General features: G+C 42.5%; 1 protein-coding gene and 1 long non-coding RNA gene across 14 annotated transcripts in view; one reads left to right on the top strand and one right to left on the bottom strand.

Annotated features, from left to right (window-relative positions):
- The window catches only part of LOC132073135 (uncharacterized), a 1,090,256-nt gene that overhangs the window by 1,058,429 nt on the left and 13,545 nt on the right, over window positions 1-18,282 (top strand). The window lies entirely within an intron of this gene.
- ATXN1 (ataxin 1) overlaps window positions 1-18,282 on the bottom strand; it is a 215,453-nt gene that overhangs the window by 53,969 nt on the left and 143,202 nt on the right. Inside the window, exon 7 of one of the 10 annotated variants that reach the window (XM_059471832.1) lies at window positions 16,312-16,353. The exons of the other annotated variants lie outside the window; for them this stretch is intronic. The gene's annotated coding sequence lies outside the window, so the exon portion shown is untranslated. The remainder of the gene's footprint in view (window positions 1-16,311; window positions 16,354-18,282) is intronic. 10 annotated transcript variants of the gene reach the window in all.

Genomic DNA, 18,282 nt, shown 5'->3' on the forward strand with positions numbered 1-18,282 from the left:
AGCTGAACAGAGACGGATTTTTGTGTTTCCGCAAGGAAATCCCTATTCAAATATATGCTAAAATACAGCACTCTTAGAAATCCCCGTGTGATTTCCAGAAGTTGTCAGTGTTGGCACCGCCCACAGACAGCACAGAGAGGAGGGAAAGATGCCTCAAAGGTCATGCTCAGACCCCTGCCCAACACAGGACCTCTCCTGTGCTCACTGTAGATCAAATGATTCGAGTGACGTGGCTTCCACCCTTCCCACCGGGGACTATTTCACAGTCCAACTGATCTTACTGAATGGAAGTGTTTCTGGATTTCAGCCTACGTTTTCTGCACTAAAATTTATCCCACTACTCCTAGTCATAGGACCACCCAAAACAGTTTTTCAAATTCAGATATTTATAACCCCTCAGGCGCAGCAGTGGTAGTTTTAACACTACTCTGATCCTTCACCCTCTTTGTCTCTCACTCAGACAAACCGTATTTATTTAATTCTTAATCTTTCTTCTCTCTAGTCCATTAATCACTTTTGTTGAAGCTGTCTGAATTCCCTGTGACTTGCCAAAGTCTTTCTGGTAATGAAAGACACACACACATATGAATTTTCTATCTCCTAAAGTGCTTCCTGATAAAAGACATGGAACTAATATGCATGCACACAGAAAGACACCACACATTTTCCAAATTCCTTCTTTTTATAGAAAGAGCTTAACTTCTTACAGGCAGGAAGCAAAAGGCATTTGTCTTTTTAAGTCCCCTTACAGAAGTGGAAAAGTCACACACTGTACTTTTTTTTTCAGATAAGAAACTGCCTGACTCCCAACTGCTTTCCACAATTGCTCATTCCATCTTGCAAAAGACACATATTTATTGATACCTACCTCTTCCAATTCTTTGAGGAATCTCACATTAAAACTTTATGTTCTGGTTCTCAGAAATCATTTGTCTCATCTTCAGGAACAGTTCAGTGACAGCTGCTTAACAGCAGCCTCTACCCATCCCTCTCTCTCTCCTTTGCCTACTTTTTGCTAAAAAAAAAAAAAATGGTCAGGGAGACAGGTCATAGACATGAATAGAGAAATCCAATTCAGCATTCCCTTTCCTTAGATTTTTAGAACTTCAAGTCACTGATGAACAACACAACAATGAAGAGAAGACATAATTTCCTTCTGCTGCCACCCTGATGAGGAAGCGTACCTGTGCTCCACCAGATATCCTGGGCTGATTTTGGGCAAGTATATCACTGACCTCTGTGCATCTGCTACTTTCTCCCAAAATGGATTTTTATATAGAACATATTAAAGCATTTAACCCTGAATACTTTAAAGGCTATCCAGTAACTACCAACCATTGCAGAAGGTTAAGTTTTTAGCTATAGTTTTGGGGAAATATAAAATAAAGAACTTGATTTTTCTTCAGATGTGATTTCATGTGATATTAAGTTCTACTTAATTGCAGCAAGAAGAGGAGAAAAATAGGCAAAAGAGTGCATATGACATTCAAATGCACTTTAAAATGAACATTCATTGACTACAAGGCAGAGAAGAGGGAGAGAAGTCTTTGCAGATTGATGCCACTTACCTGCAGGCAAGTTCTTTCCTCTAGTAAGACAATTAGAGTAAGTATCTAGCATTAGCAGTCATTTTATTTTTTGCATTTGCCTAGGGCATTTTTATAACAGAGAGCGGCAAAACAAAAGCCAAAAACCCAAATGTGCTCAAATAGCCACTGAAAACCTATTTCCCTTTTTTAGTCTGTTTGTAGGCTTACACTATCCAATACACATTAAAAAGACACACAAAACTCTGCTCTACTCACTTGTTTCATACCAACAAAACATGTACATGCAAATATCCTGAGCATAAAGAGAAACTCTTAAAGTCATTATGACATTATTTGTACCCTGAAGCAAGTCATAATTTGTATGCACCCTGCCAAGTACTTTCTGTCAAAGCTAAAGTAATTATTGAGAAGTATGAAAGCAGGTGTCACTTCTGGCAAGTTGTAAGATGGCTTCATATTCTCAGTTGCAATGGGATAAAATGATCCCTAAAAAGAGCATAGCAGGCTATTACTTTACATCCAGTATATATGTGAAACATAACAGTTGCTGCCTGTACTATTTTTTTTCTTGTCTTTGGTATTTTAATTAAAGATTCGAGCTCCTAAAAGACAAAACCTAAAAATATGTGCAAAATCAATCCCATTTTGCATAATTTCTATATAACCAACTGTCAAGCCATCTGACCCTCATTTGCATGTGCTACAAGGCAGGCAGCCGAGCTCGCTTCCACGGCAGTGAGACACAGACTTTGTCCCCGCTCACTCCCACGTACCAACCTCCGGCTTCTCGCATCAGTCTCTGCTCCAGCGCTTCAGGACACAGGGGACAGCGATTGTTAGGATTACAGGGCCAAAACCTTTCCTACTTGGGTGCCTAGATTTAACTGCCTGACTCCATCTTTAGGCATCTGAATGGGCTGCCAGTGTTTCAAACACAAGCCCAGCATCTCCTACTTGTTTCTGTCAAACTTGCCAGAAAGAACATCTGCCTTTAATTAATTCTGAGAGCTGCAGGTATGCAGGACCTTTGAAAGCCATCCCGCTTGCTTCAGTCCCTAAACATAAATCCAGGTGCCTACCTCTAGGCACTCAACTTTTAAAATGCTGAAAAAGAAAAAAAACTAGTCTTATTAAATAAATAATATAAAAAACCCCACACGCAGATAATCTCAAGGCCTTTGGAGTCTTATTCCATACCTGACACATGATGTGACGTAAAAGAAAGCACATCTGATTTTGTCAGAGTAGCACTTCATGCTGTAACTGGAGTATGTACATTGCTAGTAATTAACATAATTATAGTAAGGAAAAACGTTCTGGGAAACTTTCTTCAAAAGCTGCTCCTCTTCCTCAGATAAGCAACCAAGCAAACCAACCCCTCAAAGTAGTTGTATTTATGCTAACAGTTTAGGGAAATTGCAAATTTACTAGTGTAATTATTATGCAAGTTTATTTTATTTTTCTTTCATTCAGCCAGACACCCACATTCTTGACAGTGTAGAACTTGAAAAGATTTCTTTTTTATTTAAAAACTGCAAACAGAAGAAAAATACAGGCTACCACCTGCCTCTGCAAATCTTTCACATGTGCATTTGTGCATCTGAGCACAAAGCAACTGACTATCCTGTTAAGAATAATATTCAAACATGACAGCAATATTCCACCCTACAACAGGGCACTGACTCAAAAGGCAACATGACAACACATGTCTGCATGCACATAAAATGCTGTTCTCCATCAGGGACCAGGAATGCTTTGCTGTAAGAGCAGAGATGTTCTCCCTGAGGCTGATCAGAGAAGTTCCTGGCTCCAGCACAGAGTGCTGTTGGACTCAGGGAAGAGACTCACTGCTCTGGGGCTGTCCTATTTCTATTCAGGACATGCCAGGCAAGGTGTATGCATGTGTGGGCCTTCTTTATGAGCATGCAGGATCACATCTTTGCTTTGGATTAGAAAAAAAATGGCACAAACCAGGTCTACAATACAAACACACCATGAAATTAGTCCGTACCTGTGAGGGGGAAAGGCTCATACTGCCACACCTGAATCCACAGTTTCAGACACTGTACTATATCCTGAACTGAGCCACTAAAGGCACAAAATCCTCAGAAAAATTTCAAAAAATCATCATGATTACTGTTGTTAGTATTTTATTTTCTAAAAGAAAAAGCCTCAGATTCCAAGCAGGTTCAATCTCTAGGTGGGAAGGGAAAGGGGAAATATGCCTGGGGAAATACATTTATGGAAGTTCTACATGAGCCTCATGTAACCACAAGGGATAGGACAGTACTCCACAAAGGTCTTATTTCTGCCAGGACCAGGATGACACTTGGCTCAGCCCTGCCTCCAGCATCCTGAAGAAGCTGCAATTTGCTGTTATCATTGCTGTCATTTCAAAACTTCTCCCACAGTGACCACATGGGCAACTACCTCTCTGCCACACCACATTCCCAGAGCTGGTGCTGCCCCAGGTCTCAGTGTGCAAGCTCTCCACAGCTGGGATGGCACTGGAGGATTTATCCCATCGATGTGCAGTTTGCAAACACTCTTCCCAATTCATAGGCAAAAGCATGCAGGCAATCACCACCTCCTCCTCACCCACAGGAGCCCCAGCAGGCTGCAGCCAAGCTCACGTTGTGGCCATGCCATGGCAGGCTAATCCCCACATCTGCTCCAGTGGCTCGCTGAAAATGAGTTTTTAATCTTTGCAGACTGGCAGCTGTTCCCCCCAGCCATCAACAGCAGCCACATCTTGCTGCCACCCGCATCAAGGCAGGGGAGGGACGCCACAACTGCTGCCCAGGCACTGCCACCGGATGCAGCCGCAGAGAAGCCTGAGCTGGGGAAGCAGCCAAAGCCCTCGAGCTCCAGCAGCACACCAAGGAGATGCTCCTTCTGTGCCTCCTCCTGCATGCAGGACTGGGAGCTGGGTACAAAGGAGATCTACCATGCTCCCTCTGCACTCTGCAATAGGATCTGCCTTGCACTCCCACCCTGCCCTTCCCACAGCACGAATGACCTGCCAGAAGCATAAAGGGGCTACAAGGGTGGTGTTGGGGTAAGAGAGTCTGGTCTTCCTCTGATACACCGAGCAGCTGCTTGACATGATGCATGGGGGAGATTTGTGCATGGGATGACGTCTGCCCAAGTGAGGAGGGGAGAATCCATCTCACCACCAGGGATGTCTCCTTCCATTGCTTCAGTCTGGACCTACAGCTACAGCTGTTCTGCTTTGTGGGGATAGCAGTACAGCACAATTAGATACTTTGCAACCTTATCACATAAGCTCTTTATGGGCATGCACACGTGTCAGACAAAGGGCTGTAGGTGACCCACCTTGCTCAGGAAGAGGCAGCTGAGATGCTGGCCTCTGAGTGCTCTGCCCTGGCTCATGTCTGCCACTGAGAGCCAGCTCACTACTCCTTACAGTGCTCCTTACAGCTCTGCAACCTTCAGAGCTCTGTCCAGAGAGACCAGCCAAGCGGCTGGCAGTGCCAACATGGGTGAATTTCAAGAAGAAAGCTGCACTTTGGATTCACATAGGAAGGCAGGAGAGCACCCACCCTGCTCCTCTAAGGGCTCATCCAGGCTTCCGGAGCTGGCCTGAAATAACAACACTACTCATTTTTCTTTGACATCCCCAAATGGAGGAAACAGGAAGAGCAGCCAAGCAATAGGAAGAACAAGGGAAGGCCATCACATATTTATTTGTCATGAATTATGCTTAGGAGAGCAATAGGCCCAACAAGCTATCACTCATCAAAGCAGGTTTTTGCTGTGTGTCAGAGCACTGCACTACACAGAAGCATTAAGTGGAAGGAGAGAGGTCTCTGCTGCACCTCTCTTTCAACCTCTCTCCAATTTCATCATTCTTCTCACTTTGTCTCTTAAGACTGTCTCTTGGAAAGAGAAATATTTTTTTTTTACTGCACAGGACAGGATGATACTCTAGGACTTAACAGGAAAACCCCTACCCAACACAAATGTGCATCTGGTAAGAAATTTCTCTGCTAAACTTTGGATGAAGCACACAAAATCAAACATGTGCACACCTCCTCAGTTCCTTGTCAGAGAGAAAACACACTGGCAGTGGGATGTGCTAATGCAAACCCATGTGCTCTGGGTCCTGGCAGCACAGGCTCAGAGCTGCAGCTCCTGGTGCTGGCCTCTGAAGACCTGTAATTCTGCTAGGAAGGCAGCAGGACTCTGAAAAAGTCTTGCACATTTTTCCTGAATGGTTTCCTTGATGAGAAACCTTCACACATAGTGAGACCAACAAATGCTTCCAAGAGTGTCCCACTCATGAGCTGTGCCTGGGAAGATGTGCTGCTCCTGTGAGACCAGTCTGATGGTGACAGCCCAGATACACAGGGCTGGGCTCTGTCATTCAAAGTGAGGGGACAGCACTTACTCTAAGGTGAGTGTTCTCCAGCAAGGTTTGGGATGGAAACAGGGCTGCACTTTGTAGGTGGAAAGGCACTAACACTTTCAGAAGATGCGTTGATATCTGCAACTGAAATATCTGCAACTGAAATCAGCGAAGCTGATTTCAAAGCCTTGACACCTAAAGCACAGACACCTAACTGTGCTCTTCTGGGTGCTTCTGTTGGTGCTCTGGCTTCTCACACCACAGGCTTGTGTCACACAGCCCTGCAACCAAAACACGTGTGTTTTGTGCTGCAGTATCCTGTCACACAGAGACAGCCGTGAGAAACGCTCTGGTAGAGGGAGACTGAGCAGCATCACCTTTCTTCCTTCTAGTGTCAGTAACAAACAGCAGAGAGCTGCTAATGGAACAAGGATATCACCCTTGCAGAGATGCAAAAAGAATCACAGGCATGACCTGGTTTTCCCTGCACCTTACCACCCCGGAAACACTCTTTGAAGGGGTTAGTCCACCCACTGCAGTATTTCTGCTAATGACTCACAAAATCCCACACGAGTCCAATACCATTTGCTTGATAAAACCAGCTGCCGAAATGAAACTATACATTTGGTGCTCGAAAAAACAGGGGAGAGATAAAAAAAAAACCAAACATAAAACCAACAAGATAAACCCCTACTAGTTGTTTTTAGTAGTGAAGTGGTGGAACATGAAATTCAGAGTGCGTGGTGCGAGAACAAGGGTGATGGTTGCACACGGACCCTCTGAAGACAGGGGTATGAAAGGGCTCTGCTACCAAGAATTTGCCTTCTTCTGTGTTGCAACTTACACAGATGTTCACATAATTTCTTGCATGTGGACAGCAAAAGCAGCACTAGTTTCAAGAATGTGATGGTATGTATGCTAAGGACAAGAAAACTTTCAATGTGTATCCAACGTAGCCAAACTGTTCCCAAATGCACTCAAAGAATTCTGAATGAAGTCAATGACAAAATTCACATAGGACTTCACAGTGCTCTTTCTTTCTCTAATTTAAAAATGTAAATAAAATTACACTCAAGAATATTAGGAGTTCAGGGGCATTAAACATATTGGAGCATCACAGTGTACACTCACCATTGGAAAACTTTAACTAAACTTGCTCTGAAAAATGTTCTGACTACTTATAGAGACGTCAAAGGAAAAAAGACAAAAAGAAGATGCTTGCTGGGCTGTTGGGTTTTTTGGTTGGTTTGTTGGGTTTTTTTTTTTAGCAGACTTTATTTGCAAGCAGCCAATCTCCCTTCTGCTTCTGAAAGGCAAACTAAGAGAGCACTGAGGTCACAGAAAGAGAGTACTTAAGGTTGTGCTTGAATGAGGGACAGCCTTTTACCAGGTGTTTGACCAAAACACACCAAACTCCAGCTCAAACCCTATCCTACCAAGAAATGCTGCTTAAATAATGCCTTAAAGAGAGATATTTCTATCAGGCTTCTCCTGAGCAGCCCTGGTAGGACTCCAGCCCAAACCCTACTGCAGGTTAAAAGCTGACATTTCATTCACTTCAAGGGATGCAGGGTCATGGCACAGGAAATTAAAACACCCTGCACTTCTTTTGGATGCCCAGTACCCCTCAGGATGGAGCTGTCAGCCAGCCCCAAAGAACTAGGAAGGGATGCTGCAGCAAATTCACTCTTGTAACAAGTAAAGTCTGTACAGAATTTTTAATTTGGTCCATTTTCACAGCAGAAAAGATATAAAGTTTGTGTTCAAATAGGTGGCTGGAGAGAGCATGCAGCAGGTGAAGGTCAATGCCAAAAAATTCCAATTAATTTAATTTAGAGTTTTGGTTATTTTTTTCAATTTGATATATGAAAAGAATTCCTGAAGTGAACCAAAACTTACATAAGGAAAAAGGCAGGTAAGTTAATTTCAGAAGTACCTAATAGCAACACCTAAAAAGCATGCACGTCTCTCCAAACATAAAACAGCCTGCAAAGGGCACCAAGAGTCTGTTTGCACATCATCCTCCCTAGAATAGCTTTAATATCACCACAAACCTCAAGTATGCTCCCACCTTCCTTCTCAGCTGGGCAGAACAACAGGTCTTAAGAGCTACTACTGGTTCAGTGAACTCAGAGGCTGTGGAACTGCACCATCAGCTGCCTGCAGCATGCTGCCCTCCCCCGTATATTGCTCTAATGATCTGAGCACAAGAACTCTGCGTCACCTCCGAGTCCTGACATTTCCTCAAGCAAAGAGCAACAAAGAATGAAGTAAGACAGCAGAAGGGAGTTACTCTGGAAAGCTGAGCAGCACCAAACAAGACTGCTAATGTTCTTTTGGCAAAGCAAAAGATTTGTATAACACTTTTTCCTCCTACTGAATGCATTTGCTCTTAAAAATCGATTTCCTCTGACACTATTTATTGCTGCACATTACTTGGTGGTACGAAGAAACTGCATGGAAAATCACAACATTATGCTTGTTAAATTGACCCTACAGGGTCACACCACCAGTGCATGCATCATCCCAAGAGCCAAGCCTGCCAAAGTCATGCTGTGCATATCATCACTAAACCCAAGACAAGATGCAAATTTGGCTGTATCATAGCTGATTTGCATAGCTTTCCATTGGGCTTGTACAACCTTTTTAGCAAAATGCCAATTTACTTCACTTTCCTACAGCTTATTGCCAGTGTGAGGTACTCACAGCTTTTATGCAAGGCAGACTTAGTGGTTAAAACATTAAAAGAGATAATTAAATGCCTTTTGGAAATAGAACATAGCCTTCAACCTAATGACATACAGCACAGAACTTTGACTGGGACACAGAAATGTTAATGCCCCTTTCCAGAGGTGCAGACTCTCCTCCTCTCTTACATGCGAGAGCTGCACAGCTTTTTCTGCAGAACTATTTGCTTGCAAACTATGAAGGGCCTGAATCCAGTTACTGAGTACACATTTCACTCACACTGATATCAGAATGGATGGCTGCCAGTTTAGTGTCTTGGCTGGCATTCAAACATGCTGATTGCTGAGCCTCCTTGGATTCTGCGTTCATGATTAAAAAAAAAAAGAGAGAGAGAGAGAGAGGGAAGGAAAAAAATCCCCAAACACAAACCAAACCCTCCACAAACATTTCTGACATGCTATTGGGCTAATTTTCCCTCTCTCCTCTTTTGTAAGCTCAGTCTCTGGAAGCAAAAGCATGTAAGTAGCACTCTCTGTCAAGAGAAGCAAATAGGGAGTTTGGACTTTATCTCCAAAGCTACAGTACAGCGATCATTAGATTCTTCCTAGCCAAGAAATTTTCACACATGTAGCAGGGGCCAGCCCTCATTAAAGTCAGCAGCAGAGAAAAAGATCTGTTTACACTTCTGTATCCTCACTTGAAAAAATGGAGAAAAAAGCAAGAGAATGAAGAGCTTGAAATGCTCTGAGACTGATGTCACAGCCGAGTGACAGGGAACAGAGAGGTTCCCTGCCTTACACAGACCTATTTTTTTCCTTGTTTTTTCTTCAGTACTTACTACCAAAATCCATCACACCAAAAGGCAAGCCAAGAACTCCTTGAATCCCCTCTCTGAGCTCCCAAACACCCCATCTCTATCTCTGGACACACTGCTTGGTATGGCTGGTGCTGTGCAAGCCCTGCTTTCTCTGGCACGGCAGCAGACGCTGTAGATCAGACCACTCAGACATTTCAATTGAACTTGATAGGTGTTTGTTAATAGGCTCTACAATACGTCTGGGAAGGGCTGCCTGGAATTGTAAAATGCTTTATTACTACAGTTTAACAAGCCCAGTGCATACAGTTCAGTGTATTATTTTGTAAGGCTGTAAATGTAAGTGACCAAAATCTGAACTGTATGGTAATACACATGTAGCCTATAACTAACCCAATTAATGGCAAATGCAGCGATACAGTATCTGTACAACTGGAGCTGATCCTGACAGGTCAGTCTGGGAGCCCTTCTGCTCCTTGCAGAATCTGTCATCCATGTATTATCAGAATTCACAGAAACCAGGTATATCTATTTGGTGATAACTCCTTGGACTAATTATTAGAAAATTCAATTTATGCTAATTTGCCTGAGGGTGGGGGGGAGCATAAAATTAACTTGACACATTTATTTAACTTTTTACAGTATTATTATTACTTAAAAGTTATGACAGCATTGTGCCCAGAGGCCCCAGTCAGGATCGGAATCCCACGGTGCTCGGTATCCCACTGCGTGTGTGTGGATTTCCTCCCAACATAATTTCAAGGTAAAGGCCCCATCCCTGGGTGGTGGTTTGGCCAAACTGTCATGCAAGTGTTTGCCCTGAAGACAGGGAGCAAGGCCATGGAAATAAAGGGCACAAGTGATGTAGGTGCCTTAAGCGACCACAGCCTACCATGCATGAGCAGCACTCACCAAAAACATTCCTATTTTTGAAGAAGGCAACTGTTGAGTCACTTTGGTTTTTACTATTAAACACATCAACCCAAGCAAGCCCTTTCTCTACTGCTGTGTTTGCTTGCTTCTACTTTATAAACAGACCCTCATCCAATGAATTAAAAAAAATCCCACATGGGGTAAAAGGCCTCAGAAAAGAAAAAAGATACATGTCACTAACTGATGCAGGGAATTGCCAAAATCTCACCTCTTATTTTAGATGCACAATGTGCAACAACATATTTTTTCCTTGCAGTGAACTTTGAAGTACCCTTTGAAGGATATCTGCCTGAGAGAAGCAGCTAGCTGTTCCACCTGTCTTCATTTCTGGATGTACAAATGCCAAGCCTGAAAGGTCACCATTTGGACAATCATAACAACTGATTGTCCTTGTCTAAGTTGGCCTTTTTATTTATATTCTATATGCTTAACCTCATTGAACAACTGAATTGGTCAGACTATGTGATCATATTAATCAACATGCTATCATCATGTTAACTAAAACAAATTTAAATATTTTACAATATTTCATCAGAAGTAGGGAAAATGGGAGCTTTTCTGAGTTGGGCCTTAAAATTAAACTACTCAGAGTACTGGCCAGTATTAAGTACACAAAGGAGTGAAAAAAGAATTTCTGAGAAAGGGAATGGTGCCTTCAGGAGTCATTAGAAGACTATCAGAATTAGGAGAATATTAGCATTAGAAGAGCATCTCCTCCTCTGGCTCTTTGACAGTGTTTTAGAAGCAAGTCTTCCATACTGTATGCTCTTAGTGTTTGCTGGAGCTAAAGGGCACCACACAAAAGTCAGCATGGTCTAACTTTCAAGAAGCCTCAAAGGCCCCTCAGCTCAGGGGCAGGGGAGATGTCAGCAAGCACAATCTCCTCACATGCTCCCCAATCTTCCTCACACCCCAAAAAGAGCTGAGATTAGCCCATACAAGCAAAGAAAAAATAGAAACATCAGAAAAACATTGACTGAGTGAACTGTCCTAACAGCCTTATTTTAGGTCTGCATTTCAGCTGGGGTGAAAGCAAGCACACTCACCTTTCAGGCTGCTGCTTCTCCACAGCTGACTTGTCTCTCTGTGCCCAAACACTACAAAGACCCTGGAGCAAATTTAAACCAAACTCACACACTGGTGTAGCAGATGGAGTTAAGTCTTCTCCAGAACTGCAGGAGCCTATTTCAAAATGTGAGTTTGGTTAATGAGTCTTCTGCTAACCTTCTACTTTCCTCTGCTTCTCTTTCTGCTGAAGTTCATTGGAGTTGTTTCAGGGTTCAATTAAATATGTCAAGCTTTTTACATGCAGCTGCAACCTTGCAGCACAAAGTGACATGGAGGCAGATGAAAGAAAAAGACTCTCTGGTTTAGCCACACACAAATTCAGTGTATTTTGCATATCACTCCTGAAACAAACTATCAGCCCACACCAAAAAGACTTCTGTCTGGGAAGAAAGTGACATTTGAGTCACCTTTGTTTTTCTCATTAGATATGAAGACATCAAACATTCCCCTCCTGTCTAATGGCTCCTATTTTTGCTTCTATCTTATGAACAGGACACATATTTCTGTGGTCCTTTAGAGCACTGCCTGCTTGACTCAGCACTGTGACATCTTGCGGTGTGTGCAGATTGTCCCACCCTGATGAAGTGTGCAAGGTGCCCCCCGTGGCTGAGCTGCCATCCTGGCAGGTGCTGCACCACTCTAGCTGTTGATACCAGAAGGGTACATAAGGAACAGGTCTGTGAAAAGCTGCTCCTGCCACCAGCAGAAAGCACCAGCTTTGCTCCTGCTACCCATCCCCCTTCACACTGCCACATTCTGCTGAAGAGGAGGCTTCTGAACTCTCTCGACTTTTGCCCTGCAGGCCACACAGTGCCTTTGCCAGAGCTGTGAGTGAGACACCTTTGGCTAGATTATGCAGCGAGACAAATGTCTTGGAAGGGGGAATTTAGTCCTTTTAGCCTTTTACTCCTATTACTGGCTGGTTCTGTTCTTTTTGATTCCCAAAATAACAACAACATCTATTGTTTGACAACAGGCCTTTATCAGGTTAAAAAAAAAAAAAATCAAATTAACCTGCTTACTTCAAAGCCACGCTCTCTTAATTTTAGCTGGCACATCATGAAAAAAATGGTCTAGAACTAGCCTCAAACAGTCATCTGGAGAAAAACAACATATTTTCCCATGTCATCACCACTATAGCACATACTAACCACAACTATTCAGCCTGTCAATTTTCAGTTTATATTATGATAACTTTACCTAAAAGCATTTCATGGTTCAAAAACAGTAAGTGCAATGCCAAGGAAACATTTGCTGAACTGACGAGTGTGGCAACAGTGGTGTGAGGAATATGCTTTCTGCAAAATGGGAAGCAGAGTAAAAAAGAGATTTCACTGGGAACAATGGACTTTTCAGAAATTCCCCAAAACAGTGCTTCAGGTTGGCTTAATCCCATATTCTAGCTTTGGTTTGGTCCTCAGGGGTGAATTTCCCATAAAAATCTCCAAGAACTGTGATGAATGGGAAAAGGAACACATGAATCTCTTTCATTTGCACTGGTATTTCCACTGCCACACAGAGGAAGGCTTTTCACATCTACTGAGCATTTAAGGGAGGTAAGAAAACACACATTTATGTGATTCTGGATAGGGGACTATGTGAAAGGCACAAAACCAATGCATTTTAGAAGGACTTTTGGATGTGCTATCTCCATAATTCACAAGGAACTAAGCACCACACAGTCTTCGGTTACTTTCCTCATTTTATGGAGGACAAAGCAAATCTCTCATAAATGAATCAGTGTGGTTCAAATTCTACATTAAACCCCTCAACTTTGACAATCATATGCCCACGCTCAGGCTTCAAAAACATTCTCATGTTACAACACTGCCAGTGTCATCACTCCAGAAGCAAATGAGAAGTTACTGCATAACTTCCCAGTGATCCAGAGCAAGGAGAGGATTGTTGAAATGGCAAGAACTGGAACTGTATGCTTAGGTAGGGACAGCAAACCAAGCGAAAAAACCCAACCCAAATGAAAACAAACAGAAACCCCTTGAGAAGCCTAGAAAATCACTCTGCAGGCTATGCTACTACTCTCTTCCTTTTAGTGATTTGCCCAAAGCTAGGCCATGGTAACACCATGCAGGTTTCCATAATAAATTAATTGGTAGCTTTGCTTTTGTGGGCTGCAAGAGCAGCCCAAGCCACTTTACTTTGTGACTTCCTAAGGTGCAACTTAGACACTCCAGGACAGCTTTACTCCTAGGGAGGAGCAGGAATGCATTTCCCCTTCTTGGTTTTGGTGGGAGACACACTGAAGGTGAGGCATTCCCCCCAAGGACAACCAATTTCAATGTTGGCCGGACTGTAATTCCTTCAAAAGCTATTGTTAAGCCAGGCATTGTTCCCTCTTCCTCACTTTCTATGGATTAGGAAGGATGCTGTTCCTGTGTGTCCTCTCTGGACAGACCTTCTGCCTAGAAAGAAGTAAGAAATAGTGAGGAAGGGGGGAAATGGGTAGAACCCTGCAAGTGAGCTTTCATCTACTTCAGAAGTGAACAGTCATCTGTCTGCAGTGCCCCACACCCAAGCCTTATAGCCTGAAACAGAAATTCGAGCAGATCTTCCATGAACTCACGGTGAGTCTGAGACAGACCACTCCAGCACTCAAAAACACACAGCTGAGCCCCTCCACTGCTCCTACAGCAATTCCTGTCAGTGAATGTACTGCTGATAAAGCCAGGACTGTGTGGTGCCCAGGCACTGCTGCTATTAGCTGTATCTGCCCCTCATCCCATGGAAGCTTTAAGGGAGCCACTAGGTGAAAAGCAGTAGAAATGCAAGTTGTGTCCACCCACTCAGTAAACTAACAGCCATTTTGTATTGCAGCTCAGCAGTTGTACTATGGAATCCCACAAAGTATGAGACTTCCTTAATTTAGGAAAGCTGCATACTATATCAACTACTGAAAATCTTGGTGTGCAGCAGAAAATGTTTTGAGTCAACAGTCTGAAAAGTATATTTTTGTTTGATGTTTTCAAGATGAGACTTAAGGAAATATAGTATCAAATTTGAAATCTTCTCTGTTGAATCTTTTATTATTTTCAGACTGTGCAACATACTTTAGTTGATTTTTTAAAAAATGAAAATCAAAAAACCATGCTTCACTGCTGAGGCTTTATCATACCCACAGTACTTACACGTGTACCTAACTTTCAATCAGTCAAGCTGACTGCAATCAAAAAGACAAGAGGGTGTTAAAAAGGTAAGTGTGCCCTGAAGTGTTGTCCTGAACAAAAACTAGACACAGCTATGTATTAGGTGTCTCCAAAATAGGTCTTTCATGTCTAATAAGTACAGATCACAATATACATTGTGTATCAAGGGGTAGGTAAGAGCTACATGTCTTGAGGAAGGAAACTGAACAGAGAAGAACTGAAAGCCTCTGGGCATAAGATGTGATTGTTTTATTACAAGGAAGATTATCACATAGAGGCCAAGGATAAAGTTGAAACTTGAAAGGAATATGAGTCAGGGAAGCTGTTCCAGATGGCAGAGCCATGTGGGATGTGACTACACCATCTACTGTGGAAATAAAAAGGAAGAAATGAAAACTAAGTGTTGCAAGAGCATATAGGACTGACAGTAAAATAAGAAAGAACTGAGAGCAGTAGAAGGAAATTAAAGGCAGAGTGATGAAATGAGTCCTTCAATCAGCCAATACAAAAAAGACTCAGTCACACTGCTTCAGATGAACCCAAACATCTCAGAGTTTCAGTGCCTGTCCACAGCACATTTTCTCTGCTTTTGGGTTTGACATATCATGTGGGCAGCTTCTCAGGAGAATCTCCAAGCATGCACTAAAGGAACAGTCAATTACCAGTATATCCACTTACTGCTGATTCCATCCCTACTGTTATATCCAACATCACAAGTGAGTTAGACAGAATTATGTAAGATGGTGTCTTGGGCAACTTAAGGGAATTTTTAAAAAGTGAAAATTAGGCTGAATGTTATAAGACTGGTTAACAAGTCCTTGAGGGAAGTGGAGGAAGGCATGAGGTCTGGACACTGGGAACTTAGTAAGGCAAACACCTTAAAAACGCATTGCAGTGACCTGTCCCATCCTGTCAGGAAAACAGACATAGCATGAAGCACAAAAATGCAATACTCTTGCTTCAATGCAATCAGGAGGTACATGAAAATAAAGCAAAAATAATAACAGACAAGCTAACAGACAAAGATCTGAAACAGATTCAGACACTATTTGCAGGCTGTAAATTTCCTTTGATTCAAAGACGGGATTTTCAACCAGAAGTTAGAGGTGCCCTTCCTGGACTAATTAGTCTGTTCACTGTACAACAGCCCAGGCTACTATCCACTATCATCCAAAATGACTGCAAGGATAGGTGGATTTGGAGGCCAAGGTGTACATTGTCTGAAACCTCCATTTTCCATGCAAACATACATGTGCACATCATGACTTCTTTTGTTTGGAGCATCCTTTTATTACATTTATGTATTCAAACGCCCAGCCAAAATGGGCTTTGACTACTAAAGCCACAGCAGTAATGGTAAGTTCAACTCAAGAGTTGGCAAAAAAGTATGTTATATTTAAATAACACCCGAAAATTATTTCAGAGACAAGTCTGATCTTGACTTATTTTACTGAAAGCATAACCTTAAGTCCATCAAGTCAATAAAAAGACTTGGAGACTTGAAAGCTGACTCTAGGCTACAGTTATTTTTCCATGACTGATGCTTTTCCAATCATGTTCCTTCCTGATCATGGCTTCTCCATTTCAAAGCAACTGAACTCTTGACCTATCTAAACTAACATTGTTGAAAACAACTGATCTGAATGAAAGTAGCTTAAGAGTCTTGGTCTTCCTATAATTGCCTTTGTAGAAGCCACAGAGCCTGTGGTCAGTTGGCTACTTGCTTACCTGTCCCCTCTTCCCAGTGAAAGGATGCTTCTGCAAACATTCCTTATTAAAAAAAAAAAAAAAGAAAAACAAAACCAAATTACCAACAATCTGCAAATCTCTCTTGAAAAGGATAAACTTGTTCTTCCAGGACACAAGATTAATCTGATTGCTTTAAACTCCCCTTGCTTTATCTGGGTGTGCAAATGAGACATCTAACTGCTACAGCCATGCACGTCAGCCTGCCAGACACAAAGCAGAGCTAAAAACCAGCCTGCAACTCTTGCATATCTTTCACACTTATTCTTTCAGCCTTGAGGATGTTTTCTTGGTTAGTCAACTTTAAATCTATCTATTGTATATACAGTATTATTTAAAAACATCACTCAAGAGTACAAAATAAACATGTGCCCCACAGAGTTACTAAACAAGAGAATACATTTGCATCCCTGTGAATTTACTACTGCCATGTAGCTGCCTCCAATGTACAGAACAATACAAAACCAGAGTGCTGTGCCAACTAAGTGAGAGGGCTTGTGCAGAAAAAGGTCAGTGCTCTAGAGGCACAAACAGCACTGTGCAAAGGAGAAAGTCACCAGTTACTGAAAACAGGGCCTGCCAGACATTAAATGTGTATATTGATGACAAAGAGAGAATTTTTTCATGAGAACAAGAAGGCTCTTGCACTTGGTATACATGGGGAGAAGCCGCACAGTTACAAGGAAAGAGGGCAGCTCTCATTTTGCATTCACTGCAGAAGCTAAATGTGAGCAGCATGAAGGGGACAGAGCTCAAGAGCTTTGCCAAAGGTTCCGAAAGAATCCGGAAAGATTCAGAGCTCCTTGTGGCAGAGGAACCCAGCATTGTACAGAAGAGTGAAAACATCCCAGCAACATGAGAAAGTTGTATTTCAAGCAGCCAGAAACAAAAACACCTCCAGGATTTTGAATGGCAAATTCAGCCAGAGCCCTTCTAACAACAAATCCCAATGAACAGAGAGTCGGATTTGTGCTTTGCCTTCCCTCTGAATTTATCCATCTCTGCACCATCTTTGCTCTGGTGTCCTTCAACAGCCCAGCCTTGCTCCCCATCCTGCCATGCTGGCCTGGCACCTGGGGAAGGTGCCTCAGGTCCTCTGGATGCAGAGGTGGGACTCACTCACTGCTGGCCACCACCAAGGAGAGCTACCAAGGGCAGAGCTTGGCTGTCTCTTTCCTCTCAGTGTCAACAGTAGCTCATGCCTCTCACCTCCCCTGCCTGCTGAATTTAGCTACAACAACAAATATAACAGTAGGAATTTAATTGTCTTTGAGACTTTTGCTTCCTTTAGGATTTGGTGGGAATTAGCCAAGACAGTGTTATGGGGAGGGGAAGGGGAAAATGGGGGTGGGCAATCAAACAGACAGGCATCATCACCACCATGCACACCTCATGTCCTTGGAATCCAAACTACAAACACTAGGCTCTTGAGCAGAAATACTCATGAAAACATTTCATAATGCTTTACCAAAGAGTGATATCAGTATAATTATCTGCATTTTTAGGCTGCAGCACTGACTGGTCATGACATGCCTCAAGTCACCCATCAGATAACTATTCCTTCTGGTTCTGCCACTGTGTCTCCTGACTGCAAGTCAGTGCCTTACCAGTGGAGTCATCCAAAAACACAGGTTGTACAGGAGGAAAGGGCTTCTGGAGTTAATATATTAGTATCTAAACACCAGCTATTCCATTTACAGACAGGACAGAGGAAAAAAAATTATAAAGATATGATAAATACCATGAAATACAATTCTCTGTCCAAAAGGCAAGACTAGCCTTTGACAGGTTCAGTGCACTTAAATTGTAAATGCATTTAATGAAAAGGTAACATAAGACAAAACTGTGTGCTTAAATTAAGAACAAAAGGAGTATCTCAAAGAAGACTGAACAAGAGAGAAGATAGCATTTAAAATTCCAGATTTTGGATCGGGTGTCTTCTCAAACTCCTGA

Source organism: Ammospiza nelsoni, chromosome 1 (genome assembly GCF_027579445.1).
Source record: "Ammospiza nelsoni isolate bAmmNel1 chromosome 1, bAmmNel1.pri, whole genome shotgun sequence".
Lineage (NCBI taxonomy): Eukaryota > Metazoa > Chordata > Aves > Passeriformes > Passerellidae > Ammospiza > Ammospiza nelsoni.